A 10947-nucleotide genomic window follows, 5' to 3' on the forward strand; every position below is an offset into this window, starting at 1 on the left:
CTTCCATTCAGTTCTATTACATGTCACAGCTACTCCTGCACCTCATACTTTGGCCCCCTCTAATTAGACATCTACTCAGCCAGGTGGCTTTGCCATGGGCTTTCTCCCTTCCCATTTTGTCTGGGTTCTGCATTCAGTGCTCGGAGTTTGAGACTGTGAAGTTGTCCCGCACTTGGCAACTTGGAAAGCAGGAGAGGGTAAATATTTTATGAGCTCATCCAGAATTCTCCCTTAATGGATAGAGAGAGGGATAAGCCGGGACATTTTCACAAAAATTCTGTTTTATTACCAATGAATTTTGAGCTATAGAAAAGTGAGTACTTTATTGGTGAATGCTAAGTGTTTACAAAGAATAGTCCCCATGTAGAGAGGAAGAAACTGATGCTCAGAAAAGGTGTGTAAATTTGACACTGTTTTCCTATAGTGTCAATGTCAATTTTGTTACCTTTTCATAACACGGTAGAAAGAAAATTACCTCAACTAACTTGTCCTTGGCTCCTACTTGCTTTTGACCTTGAACTTGCTCAAGATCCAAGCTCTGTTTCTATATGTTGTCCCCCATTTTGCACACAAGTGCTCTCTCTCAATGGACCCAAGCCCGGACTGGTTTTCATCTTTGCTGCTACTGGATCAGTAATGTCAGCTCATCCATGGATGCCCCAGCTCCGTGACCAAGAAGGGGCAGCACTACCATGTCCAAGATTCAGAGCTAGGAGAGTGCAAAACTGGAGCTTGAACTTGGTCCCAAACACTTGTCAGAACAGCCTGGGAAGCTATTTCATGAGTTCTTAGACAAAACAAAAATGTGGGGTGAGTCAATTTGACCTTTGATTTTTTTTTAATTTTTTCTTTCCCTTTCATCATACACTTGGGCACCTTAGTCTTTTCTCCCTTACTCTCTCGACGTTAACTTAATACCTCCAGCCATTTGCACAGCGTAACCTCTCTTATTCTGTCCTAAACTATGCCACCCGCTAAGAGACTTGACTCTTCCACTCAAAGTTCTTCTACGTTCTTCTCACACAGGTGTGGGAAGGCAGCATGGAGTGTGGATTTTGGAGTTAGGTAGCCCACGGTTTGATTTCCAGCTCCACTGTATGCTGGCAGTTGAGGAATAAGCCCAACTCGATGTTCATGTCCATCAGGTAATAGATATCTGGTTCACTACCACTCCAACCCTGTGATTTTACAGCAATTTCACATGCCGATCTCCACCAGGTGTTAATTTATTTCCATGACTTAACACAGTTTACCTCTGAATTGAAAGTCTCTAGAAAGCTCCAACACAGAGGACTCCACGTTAGTCAGAGTTATCCAACAGACCTTTCTCAGATGACAGAAATGCTCTCTATCTCTGTGTCCAGTACAGTAGCCACTAGCCACATGTGGCTATTGAGCCCTTGACATGAGGCTGGTACAAGTGAGAAACTAAATTTTTCCTTTTATGTTAACATTAGCTATTTTAAATTTAAATATAAATAGCCACATATGGATTGGGCTACAGTACTGAATAGCACAGTCTTAGATGATAAAATTTCAGACATTAAGACAGGTTATAGGATAAATATTTATGTGAAAAGGCAACTTCCCAGCACCCCTCAATGACTAGAAGTTGTACCCACTCCGTCTATTCCTCAGTTCATCCGTACGTACGACCACAAAACTCCAAAGTTGTGTATGTTTAAGTATACACAAGGTTATTATTGCTACCAACTTTTAAAAATACGTCTTTATTATTTTCCAATTATCCAGATTGCTCTTTTGTTTTCCTTTGTTCAAGACAGATGCTAAAATAAATTCGGGAGAGAAGCCAATTTAGAGTCATTAATTTCATTTAGTAGATTGTCTCCTCAGCCCCTACTGCTGCTTCTTTTTCTTATAAATGTATTTTCATTCCTTTAACTCTCTTGGGGTAGGTTTAACTCACTATTGATGGTCTGATCTCAGGCCTTTATTAAGTCAGAATCCTGCAGTTTGGAAGTTTTCCCTGGTGGAACATTTGCTTTGAACAAGGGACGTATTCCCTATATTTCTTCTGCTTGGATGGGGCATCATTTAATAAATTACTGTTGCGATTTTATATATAGAAGCCTAAATAAAAAGTGGAATGAAATAACTCCACTTTTATTAAATTTTCTGTATACGCATTTTATCAGGGTCACACATGATTTGCCTTCTAAGGCAGTGAGTTCCTTATCACTGGAATTATCTAAGCAAAGGTGCGAGGTCAAGTGTCAGGTATTCTAAAGGCATGCATCTTGACTCTAAGGTCTTGGCCCTTAAATGGGTTTGACATTGTGATGACAGACTATCTGGAACCTTGCCTCCATTTCTTAGACGTTGTCCAGATACAAGAATCTCTCATATTGTGATGTCTCTGATTTCACTTCTGGGTTGTCTGTTTGTTCTTTTACTACCCCTCTGCTGCATTTTTCCCTGGATTTCTTTCAGACGCTGTCTTCCTCTCCCAGTTGCATGAATGGTTGGTTCCCCCAAATCCTCTCCTTAGCCTTCTCACCATATCTCTCCCTATATGTTCTTTGTCACCATGGTTCACCCTGCCCCACAGGCACTGGTGACTGCTAGATATGTTCTCATGCACACATAAAATTGCTTCCTTCGAGGTCTCCTCTTGGCTCTCCCACAAGCACTTCACACACAATGTATCAACAGTTTAACTCAGTGTCATCCTCAAACCACCCAAAATATCTGTTCCTCCTACATTTCCAATTTAGGTGGTACTATCATGCGACCAGTTACCTAAGCTCAGAACCCGGGGATCATCTTTGACTTTCCTCCTTTGGATCCCTCTCCCATCGAAAAGGTCACCAAATCCTGCCCATTCCACTGCCATTCATTCATGTATTCATTCAAGAAATATTTATTATGTGCATGCTCTGTGCCATATATCCTGCCGGATGTTATGCGTGGAGAAGTAAGTAAGACAGACACAGTCAGTGCCCAAATGCAGCTTAGAGTACATTACTGAGAGATACAATTAAAATGAAACAAAAACACATAAACAAAAGTAATTTGCAATCCACACCCCATAGTGCATGGGCTAGAACTGCCCCAGACTCTTATGCATCCTTGTTCCCTGAAAAATTCCCCAAAATGGCCTTGAATTCTTATTTGCACATAAGAAGAACATAGACACCAATACTCTGGAATTCTTTCCAAACAGATGACCGCCTGTCTATGCAAATTGCTTGGAGTCTGCATCGTTTATGCACTGAAGAGGCTCTTCCTCGAAGACTCATATTACTTGTACAGTTCATTTAGTCTAACCTCTAACTTCACACAAGATTCATTTTTACAATGGCATGACCTGCTTTTGACCCATCAAGCACGGGGCAAGCTCACACCCTCACAAGGCAGCTCACTGAATATTTAATAATTTTGCGTGTTAGAAAGTTCTCCCTGAAACTCCTCTCCACTGCCATTGTTCTGGAGTTACATAACACACCCAACATTTCTTCTTGTGATTGCCTCTCAAATACTAGAAGATAATTATCTGAAACTTATATTCTACACACCAGTTTTTCTCACTTCTTTCACCTGTTCCTCATGGAAATGATACAGTCCCCAGATTTTGCAGTGGCCAAATCCTAATGGCACTCTGGTTTGCAAATGTCCAGATTAAAATGTGGTATTCAGAACTGAACACAAAGCTCCAGATGTGATAGGACTCCTTGTGATTACCATGTTGATGATTACAAAAATCATAAATACCACTACATATTATAGGCCTCCTATGTGCCAGACGTGGAAAGAACTTAATTATCTCATTGATACTCACAGTAATTTTGTAGGCCGCATATGCTTACTATCTCCACTTTTGTTGACATGGAAAGTGACATGACCTAATTGGTAGCAAATGGCTTATAAGTGGCAGAGGCCAATGCTACGTGTATCTTTAAAGCCCACATTCATAAGCGCTTTTTGTTCACTTTCCTCTGTACAAATAAAGCAGGGAAAGCAACGTTTATCTCTTTGTGCCTCTGTAATTTCAACTTGCATTTTCTGATGAATCTTAATCTATTATCTTAGAATAATGATAATAGCTGCCTCATAGAGTTGTCATAAGGATAAAATGAGGTAATATATGTTAGATACAATATGACTAACGTGAATTTAAAAACGTGAAACTTTTTTTTAAAAGAGAGAGAGCAAGCAGGGGGAAGGGCAGAAGGAGTGAGAATGCCAAGAAGACCCCATGCTCAGGGTGGAGCCTGACACGGGGCTCAATCTCACGACCCTGAGATCATGACCTGAGCTGAAACCAAGAGTCAGATACCCAACTGACTGAGCCACCCAGGCCCCTAAAAATGTGAACTTTTATTATTATTGTCATTATCGTGCCGCATGATACTTGATAGTCATTAATAAGTGATTTATAACTGAGACAATCCTAAGGAAATCAGAGATTTGTAGCTAACGACAACTTGTAATAGTCAGGATAAGATAGGCTAGGTGGCCCAAACAAATCTCAATTATTAATGTCTTAACACACAACGACAAAATGCTTATTTCTCATTCATCGTACATTTCCAGCAGGGCTTTATGGGGGCTCTGCTTGTCTACTCAAGGTCCGAGAATGTTGGGGACTCCAGCACCTTATAGGTTGTTGCCACCCCATCTCCCCATCTAGAACGTGTTGCCACTTTAATGGCTGCAGTGGGTAATGAGAAAAACCTGAGGGTCCGTTTTCATGGGGTTCCTTGAGCCCTGGAGGAGAGGAAAAGTGGCTACAAATAAAATTAGATTTGTTAGGTGACCATACAGAATGGTTTTCTCTGGGCAGTCCCAGTCTGCATGCCCTGTCCTGGCATTTATTTCTCTCAAAAGTGCCCTGGTTTGGATGATAATCTCAAGTTACCCTGAGTAATGTCAACCCCATCTTCCTACCTTTTTTATTAGAAGTCATTTTGTGAGAGAGGCCTTCCTCTCCACCTACCCAGAAGTAGACTCCCCTCCTGTGTCTAGCCCATCACCCTCCCTACAGGCATCACAGCACATGTTACTACTTCTCTGTTCGCTTGTTTGCTTCTTGTCTACGGACCTCATAAAAATGTCAGCTCCATCAGAACAGGGGTCTTTTCTCTCTTGTTCAGTGCTCTCCTCCCAGATAGTCCTGGTCACATGGCTATAAGAGTTGTCTGATTTAGTCGTCCTGGGATTGCATCCTCCCAGTTTCTAGCTCAGTAAATGTTTACTGAGTACATGAAAGAATGTGCCGTTTTTCTCACTGTAGCATTCATAATTGGGAAATGAACATTAAAGGTACATTAAAACATTAAAACTACTCCTACCTGAAAGGAAAACTAAAAATATTTAGTAAGAGCAAGTATTGATGAGAATGTGGAGAAACGGACACTCTCATCCACTGCTGTTGAGAATATAATTTGGTAAAACTACTTGGAAAATAGCTGCATATTCCCTAGTAGAGCTGGTCATGATGTGTTCTCTCTAAAACCCAGCAACTCCGTTCACAAGTGTATAACCAAGGGAGTGTGCCCACGGCACCGGAAGACACGTCTGCAAACATTCTTAGCAGGAAAGAAGAAACGTTAATCTAAATGTTCATCTATAGGAAAATATATGAATATACTAGATATTCATAAGATAGAACATTAGATAGCAGTGAAAATGAAGGAACTACAGGTACATACAGCAATAAGAATGAATCTAAAACATCTCATGTTGAGAGAAGAAAAGTCCCAAACACTAGACCTTGTCTCCCTAACGTCTCTAGATACCAAAAAGGTGTGTGTGGGGGGGGAGAAAAACAAGAACTAGATTCCTTTGGAAAAGCTGTCTATTAAATTTCCTTCTTGGAGAGCCACATACATAGTAGCTGTTCAAAGATAGAAGAAATCCTGCCATGTAAATTCAACTTTTTGAAATTACATATTCATGCTATGTGTTGAGAGCAACAAACAACAACCCGTGGCACACATTTTGGAAAAATGTAATCAGATTTAGGATTTCCCATCTGGAAAAATTTTACAGCCTAAATATCATCTCATAATTATATTAAGGTTTTGAGTAATCTGATTATGCAACAGATCTCGCTGTTGACCACAGTGAAGTTAAGTGCTCAGCCAGAGCTCCCTGGTTTAGGAAATTGTTGCATGGGTATTTATAATATATACACTTATGTCATGTCTTTACCTGGCCCTCAATATCTACAAGAAAAAGTCCAGAATCATTAACTGGAGGCCAGTAACAATAAGAATTCAGTGACCTAAACATTTAAACAGAGGCAAGTTGTTTACAGAAACATTGGAAAGGCTGGAGGAGCAAGTTCTAGGGTAGAACTGTAATAACTTCCAGAAAAATACTGGAGATTAGGCCTAGTAAGGAAACCAACAGGGACTCAGGACATATCTATGTTAATCACTGGCTCTTCCATGGTCTGTCATTGGGAAACAGTCACTCCAGCAGTTGCTGCAGAACCCACACCTTACCCTTCCGGGAGCTGCCAATGCTGCCAGAACTGGTAACTCCAAAGCCACCCCTTGTCCAAAGGATCCACACTTTGTGGACATCCTCAGAGAGCTGGGTTTGGACCTGGGACATTCGGTGAGAGTCTACACATGAGCCCAAAGTCTCCCTGTTCATATTGCTGGTGGACCCTTCAGAAGGAGCCGTAGTGTTCCCACCTCACGTCGGCTTTCTTCATTGTTCACAGATCCACCAGATTGGCTGAATCTAGATCACACCCAAACCCTTGCTACAAAAGGATGTAGAAAATATAGGTTTTGGTTTTTCAGTATCCATTTCTGAACACACCAGAAGGACTGAGGAAAGGGTGGTGAGCACCACAGTACCATGCCCACCATAAGGACTTTCCTTAAGACTCAGGGCCAAAGAGGCAACAGGTAGTGAGGCAAAGGGGAAAAGATTTTGTTTCCTAAAGCAGCTTAGAATGCCTTGGAGATCTGTTCAGTTATGAGACTTCTGATTTATTGGTTTAAAAACATTTTCTGCAGTGATGTTTCTTTTAACTTTTCCTGTATGGTAGCCACTCCACACGACTTTGATTTTGGTCTATTGCTTTTTGCTTTCTTGGTAGGTCTCTACAGCTATCAGAATCCCAATCCAATAGGAATACTCTAGTCAGCACGTCTAAAAGAAGATTTTTTCCCCCCACATTTGTTTGTTTGTTTGTTTGTTTTCGCCTTGGGAAATTCTTATCTACTCCAAAGTCTCAAGATAGAGAATTGCTCACAGGGTCCAAGAAGAAAGAGAAAGGAGGCTAAAAATCAAATAGACACATTGTGAAGAGAATCAAGAAATGAAGAGGAAAGGCAAAAAAAAAAAAAAGAAAGAAAAAAAGAAAGAAAGAAAGAAAAAAGAAAACTGAGAATTTAGTATTATTTCTGCAAAGTTATTTAAGTTCTCAAGATTAATTTTACTGGGATGGCTGCCTTGAAGTGTGAAATGAATCCGTGTGGTTTGTGGCAACAATGCCTGACACACGAAATCAAAACAGAACTAACCTGAAAATGTTTCTTTTAAAATTCCTACATTAGGGGCACCTGGGTGGCACAGCGGTTAAGCATCTGCCTTCGGCTCAGGGCGTGATCCCAGCGTTATGGGATCGAGCCCCACGTCAGGCTCCTCCGCTATGAGCCTGCTTCTTCCTCTCCCACTCCCTCTGCTTGCGTTCCCTCTCTCGCTGGCTGTCTCTATCTCTGTCGAATAAATGAATAAAATCTTAAAAAAAAATTCCTACATTAAAAAAAAAATTCCTGGATGTAAAGCCGAGTGGGGAAAAAAATCAGCTGGGTTCCAATGAAGATTCTAAGGCTCAACATCCGAGTCTATCTGAGTTAGTAGGTCTGTTGTGGGGCCCGGGATACGCAACTTTAGGAAGGACCTTCCATATAAGAGACCTTCTGTACATAAGGGACCAATGTAGGTGGTCCTTTCCCCACCTTTTGAGAAATGTTGTTTTGGTTGTAAGAGAAAGAAAGTAATAGTCATTTTCTCCAACTGGAGAAAGGGCTTTTACAGAGACTGGGAACCAAGAAGAGCCTGTCATCGCCTTGTCAACAAAGATCACAGACTGGGTCTCACAGTGGGGTTCAAAGGGTGATGTGCTCTTTACAAGGCAGGTACCTGGACTCTGTCTCAGAGCTGCTGAATCAGAATTTCTGAAGTCGGGATGGGAAATAGGCTGTGATTCAAGCTCCCTGAATGATTAGAATGCAGAGTAACATCTGAAAATCACTACCACATTTATGTAAAAGGCACTGTAGCAGTATTTTCCCCAGAACTCTAAATTCATTGCAGGAGGTTCGTGAGCAATGATATATTTTAGCATGTGGTGTCCAGCAATAGCCTCCTAATAATTTATTTCTAAATAAACTGGCAATCATTGAATTAAAAAAAATCAGCCTTTCTTTCCGTTTCTATGGATAAACTTGGGAATAGTACAACCAATGCACGAACTGCAATCTAAAACAATACTTTACCCTGTTGGTAATCTCAAATCCAATCTCTGGAGAATTGTTAGAAGACATAGAGCGAGAATCTCTGTAGAGTTGAACTTGTCAAATTACTGCAGTGATGAAAGTTGGAAGTGATAATCTATTCCCACAGTTTTTGCAAATGAATCCGTGCCTCTACCCTGTACTGACCTTATGAAGATATCCAGTAGAGCAGATTGTCATCATCAGGGGAAATTTCCATGCTTAAAAACAAAATGTAGCGTCTTTTACTTACTGGTGTACCAGAGAAAAAGATCATTACAGCAAACACTCGCTGCTCTAAAACAAATTGAAAGGAATACAGTTGTGTTTCAACATTGTGTTGTTTACTATGCCTTATTAAAAACCCCAGATGAAATTCTGAACTTTTATTCTAGTCTTTTTGTTAAGATTATTTCGTTCTCCATCAAAACCATAAGTGTGTTACAAAATCCATCTGCCTTCACTGAGCCTAAATGTAACTACATTAATCCAAGCTGATAGCTGAATGTGAATACAAAGCTGATGTCATTTATGAACAAGCATCTTAGCATACTGTTTTAACAACTTCTCAGCTTGACAAATACAAACATTTATATTACAAGGTAATTTACATTTAAAATCCCATGCCCACAGCTGATAAGAGAAGATAGAACATTGAATTTTGGCACATAAATAAGCTTTTCCAAAACAACAAAGAAGATTCTAGTAATGGCTTTCATTTAGACAGCATACTTTATCCATTGGGAATTCTAACTAGCACACTTCACAAAAACATATTGGGGAAGTTTGTACTTTTTATAAATAAAAAATGATGAATGTGTCTCATATCCACACTGATTTTGTGTGATAGGTCATTTGAACCCAGAATTTTAATTGGCTTATGCTCCAATGCCTCATTTTTAGGAATTTAGGCATAGACGTTCACAGCAACTTATACTAGGGCTTAGGAGGATATAAAGTAGTCGGAATTTAAAATCAGAACGATAAAAATATACATATATACAGTTACAGGACCACACCGGAGTATGGCTCTTTTGTAAAATGCCAAACTGCCTTCTCCAAGTCTAGAAAACTACTAATGTTCCTTTTTTTAAGAAAAGTGATGTGAGCATTTGGGTCTCAGTGAATGGGGGTATGTGGTTGTCGGATTCTTAATAAAACCAACTATCAGAACTGTGAAATCCATACATTAGAAGAATTGTGTTAGGAAAATATTTAACAAATGGCATCTAGGTTTTTTTTTTCCCCCCCAAAAGCATTTTTTTTGGCAAGCAGTGAAGCCTAGTATAAAGTGTTAAAGGTTTTGAAATGAATCAAAACTGGCTTCCAATCCAGTTTTGCCACTGGCACCGTAATTACAAACTCTATGTTGTGTGCCAATGACCTTGTGTGGCCTTAGGAAAGTGTTTTATATCTTTAAGCTACTGTTTTTTAAATCTATGAAGTAGGAATCATAATAGTAAATATAATAGCATCTACTTTGAAGGGCTATGTTGTATTAATAATTAAATAAAATAATAAATGCACGCATGATGCTTAGAACACTGTTTAGTACAGAGTAAAATTTCAATAAAAGGGAGACAAAAATATAACCAATTTTTTTTAGGTCTAACCTGGAACCTATTCTTAAAATGTAATAGTTTAGAGGAAATATAGAGATAGAGAAATTACTGCAAAACAAGATAGTAACAATAGGAGGCAGAAGTTAGTGAAAGAAGAAATTTCAAAAAAAGAGAGACCCATTAATTGGAAAGTAGAAATGTCTTATTCTAACAAGTATTTTTTTTTTTTTTAAAGACTTTATTTATTTATTCGACAGAGATAGAGACAGCCAGCGAGAGAGGGAACACAAGCAGGGGGAGTGGGAGAGGAAGAAGCAGGCTCATAGCGAGGAGCCTGATGTGGGGCTCGATCCCAGAACGCCAGGATCACGCCCTGAGCCGAAGGCAGACGCTTAACCGCTGTGCCACCCAGGCGCCCCTATTCTAACAAGTATTGATAAGGGTGGGGAAAAAACAAAAATTTATATACACTGTTGGTGGAAGTGCAAATTGGCAAAACTAGTTTGGACAATAATTTGACATTATCTCAACAAGTAAATAAATGTATGTACCCCTAGAATCAGTAATTTTACTTCTAGGTATATACTCTAGAGATCCTTTTATATTTGTATACCTGGGACAGGACAAGGTTGTTCATAGTAGCCATATTCATTAAAACAAAACAAAACAAAACAAAACTGAAGACAAAAAAATTTCCATAAAAAATAGGACAAACAATAAATTATGAAAATCCGAAGTAGGGAGCATTATAAAGGAGTGAATTTACGTTGTTGAAGTTTTGATTTTGTTGTCTTGCTCTGAAGATTGTTGGGCTTTCTAATAGCTGGTTATTAAATAACTTAGAGATGAATTTGATCCCCTTGAGATCTGTTTTGCCAGGGTGGGTTTAAACTGACTTTTACTTT

Source organism: Ursus arctos, unplaced genomic scaffold, assembly GCF_023065955.2.
Source record: "Ursus arctos isolate Adak ecotype North America unplaced genomic scaffold, UrsArc2.0 scaffold_6, whole genome shotgun sequence".
In the NCBI taxonomy this organism is placed as follows: domain Eukaryota; kingdom Metazoa; phylum Chordata; class Mammalia; order Carnivora; family Ursidae; genus Ursus; species Ursus arctos.